This window comes from Peromyscus maniculatus, chromosome 2 (assembly GCF_049852395.1).
Source record: "Peromyscus maniculatus bairdii isolate BWxNUB_F1_BW_parent chromosome 2, HU_Pman_BW_mat_3.1, whole genome shotgun sequence".
NCBI classification, from domain to species: Eukaryota; Metazoa; Chordata; class Mammalia; order Rodentia; family Cricetidae; genus Peromyscus; species Peromyscus maniculatus.
In genome coordinates, this window is record NC_134853.1 from 73594747 (window position 1) to 73616062 (window position 21316).

At 38.9% G+C, this 21316-nt stretch overlaps 1 protein-coding gene across 4 annotated transcripts in view; it reads left to right on the top strand.

The window, feature by feature from the left end:
- Window positions 1–21316, top strand: part of Plppr1 (phospholipid phosphatase related 1) — a 279981-nt gene that overhangs the window by 155869 nt on the left and 102796 nt on the right. The gene's annotated exons all lie outside the window — the stretch shown is intronic.

Here is a 21316-nt window from a genome sequence, read left to right on the forward strand (position 1 = left end):
TAGAGGATTCTGTGGGGAACAGTGATAGGGAGACTGTCAAGATAGACTTAAGCTCAATTGTGAAAGACCCTGCAGGCTTTGGGAAACCAGAATATCCTTGAGTATATAAAACCCTTCATTGGTGACACGGAATGTCAGAAATGATTCTGAGAACCTTGCAGAAGAATTTTACTATTTACCATCTCTTCTCAGACTTGCTGATTATCTTTCTGAGAGAAACAAATTTCATAGTCCAGGGGGTCCTTTTTAAAAAAAAGATTTATTTATTATGTATACAATATTCTGTTTGCTGGTATCCTTGCAGTCAGAAGAGGGCACCAGATCTCATTACAGATGGTTGTGAGCCACCATGTGGTTGTTGGGAACTGAACTCAGGACCTCTGGAAGAGCTCCTAACCTCTGAGCCATCTCTCCAGCCTGGTCCAGGGGTTCCTTTGTTCATCTGTAGCAGGCTTTTTCTTTTAGGCCACCAACCAGCCCCCAAATCATGACATGGAAATTTCTTATTAGTTATAAATACTCAGCCTAACTTAGGCTTGTTTCTAGCCAGCTCTTTTAACTTAAATTAACCTGTTTCTCTTTATCTATCTTTGCCTTGTGGCTTTTTATTTTTCTTTCCTTCTGTAGCTCTTACTTTCACTGCTTCTCATGTCTATCTGTCTGGTGGTTGTCTGGTTTCTTGCCCCAAGCATCTCCCTCTTTATCCTCATTCTCTTTGTTCCTCTCCTTCTTCTTCTCATTCTCCTTCTATTTATTCTCTCTGCCTACCAGCCCCGTCTTTTCTTTCTCCTGCCTAGCTATTGGCTGTTCAGCTCTTTATTAGACCAATTAGGTGCCTTGGGTGGGCAAGGTGAAACAAATGTAACACATCTTTACATAATTAAACAAATGCAGCACATCAAGTATAACACATCCTTATATTGTTAAACAAATGCAGCATAAACACATGTAACACAATTTTATACACTTAAAGTAATATTCTGTAGCATAAACAAATGTACTACATCTTTACATAGTTAAAATAATATTCTACAACAACTGTCCCTTACATAGAGTTAGCAGATGTGATGACGAGTGTATGTTATGGAAGTCTTTGTTACTGAAAACTTCTGAGCACAGTGCATTTTGTTGTTTGAATATTAAATGGTCTTTTAATTAAAAAAAAAAAACTCTGAACCAGATATTGGGGTAAATGCTGAGAGATCAGATAGACAAAGGAACAAGCCACTAGAGAAACTACTCACCTCACCAACTCCACGAATCCTCTGAATAAAAGCCTCTGAGTCTTCAGCTGAAAAGCCTCTCAGTCGAAAAAAGTTTTTGTTCCTGTCTCCTTGTACCTTATATACCTTTCTCCACCCAGCCGTATTACTTCCTCCCTAGTGCTGGGATTAAAAGAATGTGTGCTTCCCAAATATTGGATTAAAGGTGTGTGCTACCACTGCCTGACTCTGTTTCTCTTCTAGACTGCATCAATCTTCTGTAGTCCAGGGTGGCTTTGAACTCATAGAGATCCACATGTATCTCTGCCTCCTGAGTGCTAGGATTAAGGTGTGTGCCACCACTGCATGATCTCTGTGTTTAATCTAGTGGCTTGTTCTGTCCTCTGATCTTCAGGCAAATTTTATTAGAATACACAATATATCACCACAGCATTGTTTTTAGCATGTACCTCTTTAGTACAACTACAGAAATGTTTTGGGTTTGGAAAAAGACAGTGTCAATGATAAGCCTAATTTTGATAGTTAACAAAATTTTGATGTTGGTTCCTTATGGTAGGGACTTGAGAACAGATCTTCCTAAGATTCCTAAGTAGCATATACAGTACAATGAGTGCATTATCTATTCCAGTATCAACTCTTCCACTTTCTTCCAAAGTCCATGTCTTTGGCAGAACAAGTGTTGTTCAGCCTAATGCAAGACTATCTAATAACTTTTGTACTGATGTATCAGCCGTTGGATGTATAAGTGATTTTCCACTTAAGTGAGTTTTCAGAATTAGACCTGAAATGTTAATTAACCCACACACTCATTGTAATGTCTTTATGAACAGCAACTTACATTTTCAAAGAAGAACATATAAAATGATACACATCTATGGTCTTCTTTCCTTGACATTCATTGTCCTATATGGGGTTGAGTTGAGTCTTTGGCTTCACTAAAACAGGATTTTCGTACTTTGTTTATAGAGACAACATTCTTTAGGGTGACTGCTAAGCTAGTTAAAATTTGGGCACCTGCACCCAAACTCTATTCATTATCAGAATGAAAAGGAGAGAAGCTATATTTACATTTCCTTAATCATTTCTTTAGATCATTCTTTTTTCAAAGTTTAAGAATTAAACTCCTTTTAGATTTGTATATTCATAGACACACAGTATATGTAGTATGTGCTGACAGTACCCCTGACTGTTTTCCTGGACCCATCCTAAGGATGGTCATACTGGCCAAAATTATCATGCCAAATGGGTCCTCATTCTAAGGCTGTTCTGGTTGTAACAGCACATAATGCATATGAATTGAGTAAGTAGTTTGGGACAAAGGTATGAACACTCTCTACTAAAGAAGAAAGTATAATGGTGGATAAGCTCCTTGGTAGGACATTTCTAAAGGGATTCTTCTATAGTCTCTCACAAGGCCCCAAGCAAGATAGAATGGCCATTGCTCTTAGTAATAATCTACTCATTGGTAATCTTATTACATTCCTAAGATAATCACATTAAATGCTTGCATCCACACCTCTGTCTCAAAATTCACTTCAGAGGCCAACCAAAATAAGAAAGAGAATGTTAACTGGAGTCTGGAAAAAAAGTAATCCAACTGAATTAGTGATAAGTTTGGGAGAATGGAGAACTAAAAAAAAAAAAAAAAAAAAAAAAAAAAAAAAAAAAAAAAACATTTAAAATGTGTGATTAAAGTAATTTCATTAAGTAAGATCCTTGTGGTCTAGAGTGCTTTATAACTTACTTAACACTAAGTCATTTTAGGTGGATTTTTTTCACAAGTGCTCTCATTGCTGTGTGCTTACTTACCTTTATATGTACACATTAAATCTAATGTGTACAACATCCTTTCCAACCAATGTATTCTAGTATTTTAACATTAAATTCTATATTTCTCTTCAGAAGATCTTCAGATCTTCTGGGAACGTGTGTGTGTGTGTGTGTGTGTGTGTGTGTGTGTGTGTGTGTGTGTGGTATACACTGCACAGAAGTTGGGTAACTCAGAAATGAATTAATTTTCTTTAATAATAGACAAAAGAATGTTGAGAGCAAAATAAATAAATAAATAAATAAATAAATAAAACCTATTTTGACCTATTGTTTTCTAATGGGAAGAGTCAACACACAGCCACCAAATTTGGTAGATGAGATTAATTGACTGGTTTGCATCTTTTGCTTGAGGAATATATCAGAACTATCTATGTTTACATTCAGTTCTGTCAAAATAGACTAATTTCTGTAGAACGCAAACAAAGAAAGATATTTGACCTAATATCTTAGTCCATTTGTGCTACTGTGACAGAATATTTGATAGTGAGTAATTTATAAAGAACACAGATTTATTGTCTTACAATTATAAAAACTAGGAAATTCAAGATCAAAGCCTTGGCAGGTGCAGTGTCTATGGGAATTGTTCTGGGTGCTTTCAAGATGATATCTTGCTGTTGTGTCCTCTGTAGGAGAAGAATATGTAGTCACAATACATGAAACTTCCTTTATATGGACCTTAATCTCATTGACAGGAAAAGTACTGTCATGTTTTAATTGTCTCTTAAAGCTCTCATTTCTCAATGCTATCCAACTGGCCATTAAGTTTTAACACCTAAATGGTATTGTGAGACTGTTCTTGTGGAGACATGAATAAACATTACTTCACCCAACATTGTACCCTGACAATAGCCCAAAGAAGTGATTTTACCTGAATATGACTCAGTGAGTTTGTTGAAGTTACTTACAGCTCCCTGAGTCTTGGAAGCCTTCGTTTTCTTGACAGGAGAGAATGTTTCCAAGGTAATAACTACAAAATAAGTGGACACATTTAAATTAAGCATCTAATAATAATTCCAACACTTTATTATTAAAATCTAAGTTCTTCTCAGGAATATTTCTTCAGTCTTTCCTTCATCTTTGTTCCAGACAAATCACCTTGAAGCTGAAATATGGTCGTACCTAATTTCCAGCCCCGAAGGAAGACAGCATGATATATAAAGGCTATGTTTGGATTTTAGTGTCTGGCAAAATAGCTCTGTGACCTTCAGTAGGTCCCAGTAGAGTCTCATTTCTCTCATCCATAAAAGAACAACAAAATGTGTTTTTCTGGCTTGTTTTCAGGGTTAAAGATGCTCAATCCATGGCCAGTAGAGTATCAGCAATCATTGGCTCACCAACAGTCTAACTAGAAGACAGTGTGAAGATCCATCATTTATCAGCTCAGCAAAGCCCTTGAGGCTTCTGATCACACAGTTCAATTCATCTTGCTCTTTTCATGTTATTTTCCCCCAGTCACTCAGTTTGGTCCAAGGAAGCATTGTTTTCAGGATTCTGTATAGTCAGTAACTGATGCCTGTAGATATTTGACTGACTTTGGCATGGCCCCCAGCTCAAGTAAAAGCTGTAATGGCTGATTTATCAATCTAATGGCACACACAGAACTTAGCTGTATGATTTGTTTACATTCTACAGAAATTAGTCAATTTGACAGAACTGAATGTAAACATAGATAGTTCTGACATATTCCTCAAGAAAAGATGCAAACTAGCCAATTAATCTCATCTAACAAGTATGGTGGCTGTGTGCTGACTCTTCCCACTGGAAAACAAGTCCTAGTTGTATGAAGTTTTTTACCTTTGTGTTGATCATTCAAGCCTGCATTCTGTAAACAGTGACACATTCTATGACATAATCTCAAGGGAAAGATGACCTCAGTTGCTTCTCTAATGTATATAATGTATGCAAAGGTGTGACTGAGCAACTCGGTATACCTCCAAGATAACAATTTACACTTGATCTTAGCCAAAAGGCCGAGAAGCGATCCAAGATAACAATTTAAATGTAAGTTCACCTGAGTGGTGACCCAGAAACTTACACCCAGCAGGGAAAAGGGGAAGAAATGAGGCTAACACAGCGTGCATGAAAAGTGGGATTTCATTGTGGAGAATGAGGAATTAGTATTTACTGGAGACTTTGAGAAAGCCTAAAATATGAGTTATCCCAACAGAGTGGCAGGGAAGCTGGAGTGTTTCTCTAGGGTTCTGTATTATTTCGATTTCACTCCTGAGACATTGATTCATAGCCACTTTTGTCCTCCCTGCATGCAGCCTGTGTACTACTTGAGCCTCAGAAAAGCCTCAGGCAGAGTCATTCTTGTAGGAAAACAGTTAATGCCAATAACTATGGCAGAGAGCTAACTGCCTCTCCTGTACTGTGCAATAAACTCTTACTGTACAGAATGGAATGGGAATTTGCCAAAAGCTAGAAGAAATGTCAAATGGCCCCAAGACTTCAAATCACTGATTCTTCTCACTTACCTCCTGCAGATTCGTGTTTTGAACAGCATCAACTCTGTCAGTACTGAATGATGTGGGGGCAGTATTACCACTACACACTGTGCAAGGCATTTCCTTTTCTAGTACAGTGAGCTGTGTCATCTATTCCCATCCTGGTTTACAGAGTAGGCAAAGTGCTTTTCATTCCTTCTTTTTAAACTGTATGTGATTTAGCAGAGATTCTAAGACAGGGGTTCTCAACCTGTGGGTGGCGACCCCTTTGGGGGTTGAATGATCCATTCATGGGGGTTGCCTAAGATAATTGGAAAACACAGATATTTGCATTAGAATTCATAGTAGCAGCAAAATTACATTTATGAAATAACAATAAAATAATTTTGTAGTTGGGGATCACCACAACATGAGGAACTGTATTAAGGACCCATAGCGTTAGGAAGGCTGGAAGCCACTGAGCTAAGGGTAAGAAACTTTCATTCTGTAGAAATGGTTCCAATTCAGAAATCAGGGAGCATGGGTTTTCATCGTAGTTCTTGTTTGATGTTAAGGCCATGTGGCCTTGAAGAAATCACTTTGAATCTTCTAGATTTCAATTGGCTCATCTTTTTTTTTTTTTTTTTTTTTTTTGGTTTTTCGAGACAGGGTTTCTCTGTGTAGCTTTGCGCCTTTCCTGGAGCTCACTTGGTAGCCCAGGCTGGCCTCGAACTCACAGAGATCCGCCTGGCTCTGCCTCCCGAGTGCTGGGATTAAAGGCGTGCGCCACCACCGCCCGGCAAATTGGCTCATCTTTAAATTTAAACATCAAGGAAAAAAATGTCAAGCATAATAGCCTATAAAACAAGGTAGCGAAACTTATATTCTATGGATAGAGTAAAACTCAGAAGAAAATACAGGCTTGCATGTGTGTGCAATATGCATATCTATTTTTGTAAAATGTATGTTCATATGTATTTTTCTGCAGTCATTTCTATTCCAAAATAAGAGAAAGTTGCGGCGTTGAGAATATATGTTTTACGAATGATCTTTTTTATGATAATAACTGTTCTTTGCTACTTTCAAATCAGAATGTATTTTCTATGTTAGGATCAGAACAGGAAAGAGGGGTATATATTTGTTTTGTCTTATGATTGGCATAATTAATAGTGCATAAATATGACTATAACTTGAAACTTGGTCCAAAAATAACCTTGATTTGATTCCCCTAGTGATGCATTTCTTTTAATTTCCTTTTTGTCTTCCAAAAGACAGTCAGATTATGCTAGAAAAAAAGTGAGTTCCTATCTTTCAGTATTGAGAAGGTTTACAGTTTGCAGGTTTAGCCAGTGTTATTCTTATTGCCTAGGAAATATCCTATTTATACTATCTGTTCTGTTTTGTAGAATGGTCTGTCAAGGATCCTGTCCTCTCATGGAATTTATACCACACTGTGAATAGAGGAAATTATGGATTGGTTTCACAGAAAAGATGATATCACTGTGGAGGTGATGCCCAAAAGAGGGAAAGTTCACATTCTGCGTCAGCACACACACCATTCATCTCTGGCACTCACTTTCCGTTCTGAGTCCTTCAAGGGGCAGCCTCTGCTTGTCATGTTCAGTTGAAGCCAGCAGGTTGATGATGGTCACATTGCAACTGTGGTCCCCATGCATTGAGAAAGCAGAGCCACAGCTAGACCTTTCTGTCAGATCTTGCCAACTGTGGCTACTTATAAGCCTTCTCAGTGAACAGCTCCACCCCAAAGAGTCAGCGCTCTAGAGGTGCTGAGTTTCTAGAGGTCTCTAGGTTTTCTTAAATATTGAGACTACAGAAGACCTTCAAGTCAAATTCACCTTTGGGATGTTCTAATGCCTGGAACCATCCTCATAAAGGAGACAGTGTTCACTCAGTCCACTCAAATGCACCAAATATAAAGTGGGTAAGATGCCCAGCTTGACCAAGGTCTCTGAAGATTAGGTTATATTTTTTAGAGGGAAATTTTGTGTGTGTGTGTGTGTGTGTGTGTGTGTGTGTGTGTGTGTGTGTGTGTGTGTATTACTGATGATAAGTGTAACTAGTTCAAAACTGATTTTGTAATCTTTATTTTACAACTCTCCAGAGTTGTGAATTTCTGTTGTAAGAAAAGTGGAGTTCTTAAAGCTTGTAATGTGTGTGTGTGTGTGTGTGTGTGTGTGTGTGTGTGTGTGTGTGTGTGTTGTAAAAAGAGGGCTCCTAATTCAACGTGTGGTTTTGTTTCTTTTCTTTTTTTACTGGTATTTTATAATATTTCTCCCAGATATAAGTAGGAATGAAAATACTCACTCAACAGGTGTTGCATCTCCTCTGGGGAGTTTAGAGACAGGACTAGAGAAAGGTGTCTGAAATGTTCTAAAACAGTGAATTTTACTTATAATTTTTAAAAATACATTTCATATCATAATATACATAAACACATATTCTATACATGCTATGAAACTAAGTTTATTTACAAATAGTCTAATAAAAATTAAAATACCTAATTATTCTTTTGTGGTTTATTACTCTGGGGAAAGGGAAGGGAAGGTTGGAACCCAGGTTGGCCTTAAAGTTACTATGTAGCTGAGGTTGGCTTTAAACTCTTGATCCTTCTATCTCTACCCCTCAAGTGCTGGAATAACAAATGTGAGCTTTTGGGGGGTCACCCCCCACTCTGAGAGGCAAGAAGAGTATTTCTACAACTTTAATATGCATGAGGATCTGCATAACGTATTAGAATGCAGAGAATAGACTGTCCTCTGCAATACTGAATTCAGGGAATGTAATTAGAAGTCTACAATTTAAATTGCCTGACTGATGCTGAGTGTAGTTGACAAGTATGTCTGATTTTGAGGAAGAAATATTTTAGAAAAGGTCTTATGATAAATGCTTTTGAAAAAAATTATCAGAAAGAGATCTTAATACAAATATTAAGCATTTTAAAGAATAGGTCATAGATAAGTAACATTTTAGTATCTGTAGGATAAGAGGAAAACACCAATAATATGAGATATTTACCCAAAAGTCATTGTTATTTAGGAACATGTATTCATTAAAGTGTTTTGTTTCATTTTCCTTTTTTAACATTTACTAAGTTCACATTGATAGTCCCCCTTGGGCATGATAAATGTCATGTCACGAACAGGCCTGTGACCTTAAAAATGTTTAACCAGACATTCTACTAAACTAACGTATATTAAATACATATTTATTGAAATTTTATGGTGCTGGGCCCTATGCCAGACATGGGTATGATGTCACATTTGAACTCTTCCATAAGTGATATATGAGTGTCCTCTATATGTAGGCTTTTATAAAATATAGACTCAGACAAAAATAACTTCCTAAAGGGAAGGTATGTGTGGAGAATTTCAACCAATGGTTTGAAAAGTGAAGACAATCTAAAATCTAATACATTTATCTGGGAATTCTGACCTATGGGCATGAAAGTCTTAGGAAACACGGGAGTTATAAGAGTAAAATTATTCTTCAAAAATGATGGGGCTTAAAAGGTGTAAAACCTACTGACCCATAATGATTTCTAATTTTTTATGATATTGAAGATTGAACTTCAGACTTAACACTATACAATCACTTTGCTACTGAGCTCCATCACTAACCCCTGGAGACAGGAGGGAATGTTTCAGTGGCCACACAGTTCCAGGTTGGGCTACACACACACACACACACACACACACACATACACACACACACACACACACTGTGTGATCTCAGGGCTCATGTCCTTAGCCTGCTGATTAACTTCCTAGAAGTTCACTTTTTAAAATACGGTCGATTACGTCAAATGACACTCAAAGAAACGCCTCTGAAAAACTGAGATAAAATGCCTGAAGTCTTGAAATAGCATCTGAGATGGCATGTGTCCAACTCTATGCTCTGGGCTTTCTCCTGGACCCTTGAACTCTGCTCACTTATTTTTCTTCTGTGTTTTTTGCCATAAATTCACTGTATAGGTTCTCTTGGTCCATGGAAAGCCAAGAAAAGTGGGAATGGGGAAAAGGATCAGTTTAACTTTGGACCCTTTGTCGGTGGGGCTGTTGCAGGAAGGGAGCATTGCTGAAGAAGGAGCAGAGTGTAAGAGCCTCGGTACAGGCATAAAGTGAAACTGGACCAGCCTCTTAGACAAACCAGGGCTTGGGTAAATGTACTCTCATGTCATCATAATCCTCCCCAAATGGGCCATCACTGTCCCTCTTCTGCTCCAGGGGGCTGAACATCTGCTAACTACTAATATATTTTCCTCTCTTGGTTCCATTATCCTAATTATGTTCCAAATTGTGCTTTTTTCTACCCTGTAATTATCCATTTACTTTGTTCCTTTATGCATTTTTTTAGTAGACCATAGGCTCCATATCTAAAAACTATTTTTTTTAAAAAAAAATTCAGTACACATTGGTCGTGTGAATGAATAGATAAAGCCCAAAGGAGGAATCTAACCATCTCACTGGCTTTCACATCCACAATTATTGCCCCTCATAGGAAATGGCAGGGAGTGATTTAGATAGATACAAGCAGATGTGTCTTCAAATTCTTTATTCTTTGGTTCAGTTTTTCTCAAAGCATAGACAAGCATTTGCAGTCTTCATACTCAAAACAAATGTATAAAACATTCTCTTTCTTGGAGTCCACTGGCATATTTATTTAGAAAATTGTTTCAGATACCTGAGATGGCCTTGGGTTTAAGGAGTAAGGAAGGTGGCTTGGGGCTTTGAACCCAACTTTCTTCTCCTCAAGATAGCTTCCCAAACGAATGGAAACACATGAACTATGAACCAATAGCTGAGGAGCCCCCAAATGGATCAGGCCCTCTGGATAAATAACACAGCTGATTAGCTTGATCTGTTTGGGAGGCATCTAGGCAGTGGTACCAGGTCCTATGCTCATTGCATGAGCTGGCTGTTTGGAACATTGGGCTTATACAGGGACACTTGGCTCAGTCTAGGAGGAGGGGACTGGACCTGCCTGGACTGAATCTACCAAGTTGAACTCAATCCTCAGGGGAGTCTTTGCCATGGAGGAGATGGGAATGGGGGATGGGCTAGGGGGAAGGCGGGGGTGGGGGGGATAACAAGGGAATCCATGGCTGATATGTAAAACTAAATTAAATTATAAAATTAAATTAAAAGAAAAAAAGATAGCTTCCCTTGCCAAGTTCTGTGTCAAGAATCCACGTGCATTCACCACGAACTCCTAACTACTGGCTTGTACCTCATCATCTGAAATGGTAAACAGCAACTCTTGAGGGAGTCCTCCCTACCTTCCTGAGCCTTCAAGCACAAGGGGAAGGATTCTGATCTTATAAGATGATTTGAAGACAGAGTATTTCCAAGTGAGAAAATAAGATCAGTTTGGTATAATCAAGAAGGCCGCACAGAGAAGGGCTACCTGGTGGGTGGAGGCAAAGTCCCAAATGAAAGGCTGGAAGCCCTCTGCTATCCACAAATGAATTTGTTTAGGTGATCTGGTGTGGTGATCAACAGTCAGGCAACAACTTTTCATGAGAATGTAGATTCCGAAAATCTTTGACTAAATGGAAGATTCTGGTAACGCTGAGATCATATCTTATACAGTTATAACCTCCAGAGACTGACATATAATTTTGGCTTTCAATGACAGCCATTATTTTGATTATGGCTGTCATTGAAAAATTTTGATACTCCCTTTTGATTAAGCAAGTCCTAATACTACCTATGACTTCATGCTCTCCTAATTCTACTCAATCTGTCTAAGTAGGCTGCAGATGTTGAGAGTCTAGTCCATGAAACAGACCCAGGGTTTCTGAAAAAGACAGTCTGTGGTAGATAGTTCCTTGACAGATACATGTGAATGACAGTCACTGTGGGCCTGAGTCTATTGAATGTAACCCACGGCTTTGACAGGCGTTCCTTACATTGTGATGAGTATGCAGAGGGGACACATGGAGATGATCTCTTGAGCTGACCATTTGTCACTGACTGTGAATTTCCTGCTTTGACAATGGCAGATTTTCCACTACCTTGTAGCATTTGTTTTCATCTGTGAATGTTGCTTTGCATTTTAGCTTGTTTAGAGTGATCTTTTTGTAAGCACTATAACCTCTTTTAGACATTACAGCTGTTCTTTAATCTATATACCTCCACTTTCATTTGTTCCAAGCGGCTAAGTAGCTCTCTACTGGATAATTTCCTTAGTCTCAGGAAATGTATGTTATTAGTTCAGATTGGTTTTGCTAAATCACTGAATATAATATCCTCAGGGTAGAAAAATTAATACATTTGTAAAGGTAATTCCACTAAGTATTTTTTTCATACTACCAAGAAAAAAAAGGAGATTGGAACTTATAATGGAGCCTTTGGAAAGGTTTTCTAAATGCCCATGCAAATTCTTATTGGTTCTCTTCACATTAATAAAGACAGAATCATCCCTTTAAGGTTTTGCCCTTGGCCAGACCAGAGGAAAAGCATACAACCCAGACATGCCATTTGTTTCTTTTTGCCTAATTTTCTTCTCTTATAACTGTTTATCAAATAGTCTAGAATATTCTTTTGCTTCAGACAGGTGAGTAGGTCTGGCTTAAACAATGTGAGACCTGGTAGGTTGCAAGGCTATTGGGCCTGCAGTTCCAGCCATCTGTTGTTTTGAGTGATAAGTTTCCCAGGCTGCCCTGTGTGACTCCTACAGTCAGGGTGTTGGTCTGGGAGAGAGCCTGTTCACAGGCTACAGAGAAGCTAGTAACAGTGAAGGAATTTGATGTGTGACTCTTGAAGAAGCTTCTGTAGCCAATAGCAGCTGAGAACTTTCTGGAAAAGCAGATTCTCAATATCCACTTTAAAACTTAGGACAGAAAGTCTAAGAAAGGCCAAGTAACCAGTATTCTAGGAAGATCTCCAGGTGACTCAAACATACAAATGTTTGAGAACTCCAATGTTCTCTATTCAATTAACAGAAATTATTTTACAACTTTCTCCACAAAGTTTTATATGAAGAAAAACAGCTAAAATATAAGATCCATAGTATTCAAGGAGGTAAACTTATTTCTTTGTGAATGTTTCTTGACTAGTGGATAAGTGTGCTATGCAGGTATTTTAAGATACATGTGTTATAGACAACACTAACCTCTAAGGTAATTGTTTTACTTAAACATTTTACTTCTTGTTTATCTTTGTTTAGGGTCCTTTCTCAGAGTTAGTCCATGAGTAACCATACAACCTAACAATCTGGATATTTTCCTTTTATTGTTTTTGTGTGTATGTGTATGTCCACATAAGTGTTCATGTATATGGGTACATGTATTGGAAGGTGAATGATTGCGTGTATGCATGTAGAAGCCAAATGGACAGTCTTGTGTATTGTTCCTTCCTCAGGTTCCATCTACCATGCTTGACAGAAAGGGTGTCTTCAAAGGCCTGAAAATTACCAGCCAGTCCTAGAGATCTGCCCATTTCTTTCTCCCCTGTGCTAGGATTAGAAATGTATGGCATCACTCCTAGAATTTTTGCTTGGGTCCTGAGAATTGAACTCAGCCTCTCATACTTACATAGCAGGTACTTTTCAGACTAAGCTATTCCCCAGCCTCCATCTTCCTTTCCACTGCCTGTACATCAGAAAGATAGGACCAACCACTTTACACAGAGCATCTGTTTGGCTCAGACCATAGAGATGCACAATATGCAAAGTGTGATACACTTTGAGCAGTTAACAATACAGTTTTCTTAGTAGTCACACTATTTGATTTCCACATTAAATGAATGTAAAGGATTGGGACATTTTAGATGTAGGAATTTTGGGGCCAATTAGCCATTCCAAAGAATTATTTCAAGCATGAAAATCTTTGCCATTAAGAAATCTTAAAAATAGCATCACTGCTATCATCCAGGATACAGTTGTGCTCATCTAATCATTTTTTCCTGTCTTTAGGAGTGAAGTTGATTCCTGCAGACAATGCAATTGTGGAGTGATTGTTAATTGAGAACTTCGTTCAGGAGCAATGGTGCCCTAGCTGTTAATAATGAGCAATATTCTGAGAAGTATAGGTATTAATTTGATAACCACTTTGGTTAGTTGGCCTGTTGGTGAGTTTGTTTGTTTATAACAGGGTCTTGACATATAGCCTCTATTTCCCTGGAACTCACTTTGTAGACAAGACTGGCCTCAAAGTTGTTGTGATTGTCCTGCCTCTGCTTCTCAGGTGCTGGGATTTTAGGCATGCACACCCTGCCCATCTTTACATTTTCTTGAGATGTAGAATTATTCTTAGAATTGTAAAACCAAAGATTTAATACACTTGTCATAATAGTTGCTTTAAATCGTGATCATCAATACAACTTCCTAATACCACACAATGGTTAATATTTCAGTTAAATATACAATGTCAAATATTCAGTCAAATATACAGCATTGAACAGAAATAGTTGGGTTTTAAGGTAGCAATGTATAACTTGCACATATCTCACAGATACTAATATAATCTCAGCTGCTACAATAGGGACCCTGTGGTGTAAGCATGGTTGTGTACTGATAATGACAGAAGCAATATGGAGACTTCTATTCCTCAATGCCAGGAGGCTCAGGCAGCCTCTGACCCTGTTGCTGACTTAGTGTTCTCATCTAGGTCACTGGTCTCAGTGGGGTTTGGTGGGAAGTAAGCACCAGTATATGTTTATTTATTCCTTAATTTGTTTTTATGTTTGTGGTACTAGGGATTGAACTGGGGCCTCCTGCATGTTAGTCAAACCCTCTACCACTGGGCTATATGCCCAGCTTATAACTAGTCATTATGAAAAGCCTAGAAAGGTAAGACTTAGTGCCTCCTTTCTCAAACACACTCTCTTGAGTCCTCTTAGGGAGTGCTTGCTGTCTTTCTGTTGTCCTTTATAATGGACTTAAAGTATAAAGGAATTTATAGTGTGCAATCAAAATTTTCTCCAAATGCCTTATATCATGAATATGATGAAATGTGTCCATTTCTGTGAATCAGTTTTGTTCACGACATTATCTAGCCAGGCATGGTGGATCATGGTTTTTTCTAAGTACTCTGCAGGTTGAGGCTGGAACAGTTGAGTTGATAAACAGCCTAAGCTGCACAAAGAGTTCAACACCAATCTAGATTACAATGTGAGAACCTACCTCAAACAAAAAACAAAAAGAAAAAAAGAGAGATTTAAATCGGTGTTTAAAATCCAGACCTTGAATGAAGAATGCAATCTATATTTTTACCTTTTTGGAAGTTGAGAATCTTTCTATATTTTATTTAATTTAAATTTAATTGTATATTCCTGGCAGAATTATAATAATGGTTTTATGGGCCCTGGTTAGCTTCAGAATTCAAATGCTGATGTTGAGAGTGATATTCAGAAAATAGAGGACTAGATATTTTACAGCAGATTGCTTACCCAATCAGAAAGAAGATGCATTACAATGCAAAGGGAGGGAAAACCAGCTCCTGGCTTGGATCTGGGACTACCACGGGACCTTGGCACCCTCTTGAACACAGAGAATTTCATAGATAGATACCATCATCAAAAAGTTTTTCTGTGACTATGGTACATTTAAACAAAAAAAGAAGACCACTCAGAGTGCTAATATAAGTACACACAAAATAAGAACAGTGTCCAAGCCACAAATAGCAAACACACTCACTCTGTGCACCAGTGACATGACTTCCTTCCCAGTCACAATTCCGGTCATGCTCTAGTCTTCCCTGCACAGGAGATTGCTTGATCCCTGCTTCCTACCCCAGAACAAAGCCTGCTTCTTTAGATTTTCTTCAGGTGACCCTGTCAAAGCCCAACTTCTTTCCACCACCCTCCTCCTGAGACACTGCACAGTCACCCATGGTGTGTATTATCCCCTACCAAAAGTACAAACACAAAATATCTATGTGGTCTTTGGTCAGAGAACATTCTATAAATGTGCTGGTTACTTGGTGATGCCCATTATGTACATCTTAGTCAGTGTTCTATTGCTGTGAAGAGACACCACGACCACAGCAACTCTTATAAGAAAGCATTTAATTGAGGTGGCTTACAGTTTAGAGATTTAATCCATTATCATCTTGGTGGGACATGGCAGCATGCAAACAGACATGGTTCTGGAGAAGGAGCTGGGAGTTCTACATCTTGATCTACAGGCAACAGGAAGTGAACTGTGTACCTACCACACTGGGTGTAGCTTGAATATATAAGACCTCAAAGCCCACCCCTACAGTGACACACTTCCTCCAACAAGGCCACACCTACTCCACCAAGACACACCTCCTAGTAGTACCACTCCCTATGCAGACCATTTTCTTTTAAACCACCACCACAAGAAATCTGAATTTTATTAGTTTGCTTCATCTCTTAACTGTGGACCTGGTTTGTTTAAATCCTTACAACAATCCTATGAGATAGTACTATTATTGCCTCCATTTTATAGATGAAGGCTCTGAAATACTGGTGAATTAAGTTGCCCTTGATCACATTACTAATGGTGAAGCCAGGGTCAGGTTCAAGTTGTCTATCATTACACCATTTGCATTCTACTGTTTTGAAATATCATCTCCTTCATTCCTTAGAGCCCAATAGTAAAAGTTCATAATGCTAACTACATTCAAAGAGCATTTGTAATCCTAGGAGGGCATAATAGTAATGGTTAAAATGCTTGCACATTTTCTTTTATTTTATGGCAAACATAACTGTCAACTTCATTCTTAGTTAATTCTTAACCAAGCTAATAGTTAATAATCAGTGCCAAATATAGTTAATATTATCTTAAGAACATGTAATGCCAGGCAGTGGTGGTGCATGCCTTTAATCCCAGTACTCAGGAGGCAGAGGCAGGCAGAGCTGAGATTGCTTGATCCATGCTTCCTACTCCAGAGTTAAGAGGCCAGCCTGGGCTACAGAGTGAGTTCCAGGACAGGCTCCAAAGCTACACAGAGAAACCTTGCCTCAAAAAAAATAAAAATAAAAATAAAAAATGAAAAATAAAAATAAAAAACAAAGAAAAAGAAAGAAAGTAAAAGGACATATACTAGCTGGGCGGTGGTGGCACACACCTTTAATTCCAGCAGTCGGGAGGCAGAGGCAGGCGGATCTTTGTGAGTTTGAGGCCAGCCTGGGCTACCAAGTGAGTTCCAGGAAAGGTGCAAAGCTACACAGAGAAACCCTGTCTCGAAAAACCAAAAAAAAAAAAAAAAAAAAAAAAAAAGGACATATATTGTTTTAAGAATCTAACTAACTACAGGTTTCTGGTTATATAAGTAGGTAATGTCAAAAGTGTGTTAGTCTGTACTATCATTAAATGGACTAGGTATCTCTGTAAGAGAGGGACTGAAAGATGTATAACACAAGGATCGAGTACAAGTGTTATGGTGTTGGCCGTTGCCGCATTTTCCAGTCTCGCTCTCTTCCTCATTTATAAGAGCTGTGGAAGTGCTATTTGCTTCTCCAGAGAGTGATTCATTCCTTTTATTTTTTGCAATAATTTGTCTCTACATGTGTGTATGATGTGTGTGTGTATGTGTGTGTGTGTGTGTGTGTGTGTGTGTGTGTGTGTGTGTGTGTGTATAGACCAGGAGTCAATGTCAAAAGTCTTCCTCAATTACTATCCATCTTATTTTTGAGCCAGGGTCTCTCATTGAATCTGGAGCTCACCAATTTGTCTAAACTGGCTTGCTAGCAAGCCCCATGGGTCCCTTTGACTCTACCTCCCCAGTGCTGGAATCGCAGGGGTGGAGGCCACATCCAGTTTTCTACAGGGGATTTGAACTACAGGGGTTCTCATGCTTCTGCAACAAACACTTTACCAACCAATCCATCGCCTCAGCCCAAGGCACCATAGATTTTGTTATCCTACCTGACCACTCCTTAAATGATAGTATTCCACTTTCTACAGCATGCCAGAATTTTTTATAGTGTTTAGCCATCCCATGCACCTCTCAAACTTTTAAGCCTTTGATTGAGTAAATCAAGAGATTATTTGAACACATAAAAATGTGTTAAATGTAGTAAAAGTGTTTTTGTATCCCACCTGGTCCTGTAGCTGCTCAGACCCAAATAAACACACAGAGGCTTATATTGTTTTTAAACTAGGACCATGGCAGGCTTCTTGCTAGCTAGCTCTTATATCTTTTTTTTAATGTCATAAAGTATCTTTTTTCATTTTTCTTTATTAAGAAATTTTCTACTCACTCCACATACCACCCACAGACCCCCCTCCTCCTGCCTCCCACCCCCAGCCCTCTCTCCCAAGCCACCCCATATCCTCACATCCCCCAAATCAAGGTCTCCTATGGGGAGTCAGCAGAGCCTGGCACACTGAGCCTAGGCAGGTCCAAGTCCCTTCCCACTGCACCAAGGCTGTGCAAGGTGTCACACCATAGGCACCAGATTCCCAAAAGCCTGCCCATATACCAGGAACAGATCCTGATCCTCCTGCCTGGGTGCCCCCCAAACAGTTCAAGCCAACAGAACTGTCTTCATAACCAGAGGGCCTAGTCCAGTCCCATGGGGACTCCACAGACACCATACCACAGTTCATGGGCTTCCACTAGTGTGGCCAGTCATCTCTACATGTATTCCCATCATGATCTTGACATCCCTCGCCTGCAGAATCCCTCTTCTCTCTCATCTATTAGATTCCCAGAGCTCAGCCTAGTGCCTGGCCATGGATCTCTGCATCTGCCTCCATCAGTCACTGGAGAAAGGCTCTATGATGACAGTTAGGTTATTTGCTAGACCAGTCACCAGAGTAGACTAGTCCAGGCACCCTCTGGACCACTGTCAACAGACCAAGGTGGGGTCATCCTTGTGGATTCCTGAGAGCCTCCCCAGCACCCTGCCTCTTCCTATTCCCATGATGTCCTCATCTATCATGGTTTCTTCCTCCCTGCCTCCCACTCTGTCCTTGTTCCAGTTCGACCCTCCCATTTTCCCTATTTCTCTCTCTCTCACTTTTTTTTTTCAAGACAGGGTTTCTCTGTGTAGCTTTGTGCCTTTCCTGGAACTCACTTTGTAGACCAGGCTGGCCTCGAACTCACAGAGATCCGTCTGCCTCTGCCTCCCGAGTGCTGAGATTAAAGGTGTGCACCACCACCGCCCGGCCCATTTCCCTATTTCTCACCCCCCATTCCTAGTCCTCTGCCACCGCCCCCACACCCAGTCTGCTCATGCAGATCTCATCCATGACTTCTCCTTCACAGAGTCATCCATGTGTCCCTCCTAGGGTCTTCCCCTGTTAGCTAGCCTCTCCGGTAGCTCTTATATCTTAAGTTAACCCATTCCTAAAAATCTGTACTTTGCCACATGGCCTGTGGCTTATCAGCACTTTATATCTTGCTTACACTTTATATCTATCTACCAGGAGAACCTGGCGTTGGCTTGCAGCATCTCCCTGCTCTGTCTTTCTCCTTCCTCTCTCTCTAGTTAGAATGTCCTGCCTAACCTTATTCTGCTTCACCATTGGCCAAACAGCTTTATTTATCAACCAATCAGAGCAATGCATATTCATAGCATACAGAACAATATCACCCATCATTTCCCCTTTTCTTCCTCTTCAAAAGGAAGGTTTTAACTTCAACATAGTGAAATTACGTATAACAAAACAGTTATCAAGGAAGAATTATAGTTATAATATCTAGTCTATTTGTATTTGGCAAAATTAAAGAAGATATCCTATCTATCCTATATTTGTGAGTCTAAGGTTTCATATCTACCTTATCTCTTATCATAACCAAAGAAAACCATAATTATAACTATTTAGTCTTCAACTACATCAAAGACCTCTGAAGGATACAATATTGTCTAAGTAAATGGGAAAAGCATTGTAAGCAACTTTCAAAAATCTAGAATGACAGAAACAGCTGGCTGCCTGGACAGTCACCCCAAGTTCTTCTGCAATGTTAGGGCATCCATCTTTAGCTTATAGGCCTAGTCTCTCAATCATTTTTCCTGTGTCCTGTAGAATGTCTGGCAGTCTCTTCTGCGAAGCAGGAACTTGAAGGACCATATCCTCTTGCAAAGTTCAGTGGTCACCTTCCTATGGGTCCTGCATATCCAGTTTATATAACATATTGTCAATCAGTTGACACAAGGGCACTTTTTTTGCCCAGTGGCTAACTTTTGCCACAAAGAAAGAAAACTCCACAATGAGTTTATCCAATGTCCATCATTCTCCTTGAAGTAATTGGTGCTGCCAGGAGCAGACATGTTTCATTGTTCGAAAAGTCTAAGTTAAAACATTTTAAATGCCATATTCTGTAGGTCTTTGAAGTGTTTGAAAATCACCTACCTAATTGAAATATATCTATGTATACCTAGAAAACTTAACTGACATGATTATAAGTTTGATTATTGTGGATGACTAATTATTACCCTGTATTTCTTTTCTTTTTTTTTTTTTTGACAGGTTTAGCGTACCCTGTATTTCTTAATGACTTAAAAAATCATTACAAAAAATTTACAGTTTTAAATGAGCTATACAAACATAATACCTTAAACAAGAGTAGAAATATACATACAGTATAACAAAATTAACTTTAAATTTGTATTGATAAATTAAAATCCATAGCAATGTAAAACATTTTTAAATAAGTTGTTGCTCTTTAAAAGTAGCTTCAATAATCTACCTTTTTATCCTATCATATCAATATCTTCTCCCCCTTTTTTCTTTAGAAAGATATTGACTATGACCAATAACAATTTGTAACCAATCTCTAAACAGAGACAAATATTTATAGTCTAGTTTTTTGGGAATGTGGGCATAGTGTTCTAGGCTACTTCCTGTTGATAGTGGGTGCTGGTAGTCCTATGGGGATCCTGAGAAAATGGTCAAGTCCTGGGAAGATCAACTATAACCTTTGTTGATAGGTACCATCTGTTAAGGTTCAGGAGATATGGCTTGATCAAATCTGATCCATCTTAACCTGGAACAAATCCACAGTCTCTTGCTTCCTGTGGAAACAAAAGCAGAGCCTCCTTTCCAAAGCAACATATCCTTAGATCCAAATTTTGAAGTCAAGATACCTTCAAAATATACATATTGGTTTAACTCAGCAGCCTTTATAACCAAATGTCTCTCTCCAGTTAAAAATCCCAACGACAATATAATTCAGACTCTCTGTGTGATTTTCATCTTTATGTGGCTTACTTTTTATATTACTTTTACTTTGTCTTTAAAAGACTTTATCTTTTAAAAATATTTCTTTATATAACTGTCTATATTCATTTTCCTCTGTCTTCCAAGCCTACATACATTTTTACACACATTGTAAACTGTTTAGGGTTGATTTCATCTGAATCTATATTGTGAATCTATTGCTTTAAACTGCAGAATAGTTAGAACAGGAGTGGCAGCCCACCTCAGCTTTTCAGCATGGTGGTGGTATGTTTACCACCAGCTCTGGGAGACATGCGAACCACCACCTCTCAGAAGCAGTAGGTCTATGCCTCCATTAAAGCAGCGTGTAACCCAGAAAACTCTTTTGTTGTTGTTGTTGTTGTTGTTGTTGTTGTTTGTCTGTACTAGCAAAGGCTAAATCCACCATGCACCACACTGCTTGGAGATGCCTCTGTGTACTGCAATGGGAATCCACAGCCATGCTGCTTAGCTCATGGCGGCTGGTGGCCAACTCCATCTTGCAGGCAGCTGTCTGGAAGGGAGTCTGTGCTGCTGCTGGCATGAAACTGTGAGACTAGTAAGCCTAGTGTGGCTCCGTTTCTGTGCATTCAGAATCTTTAAGCTTTCTTAGGTCTATGTGAATCAATGCCGAATGATGAGGCACCAATTGTAGTAGAAGGTTTTTTTGTGTGTGTGTCCCACCCAGTCCTGCAGCTGCTT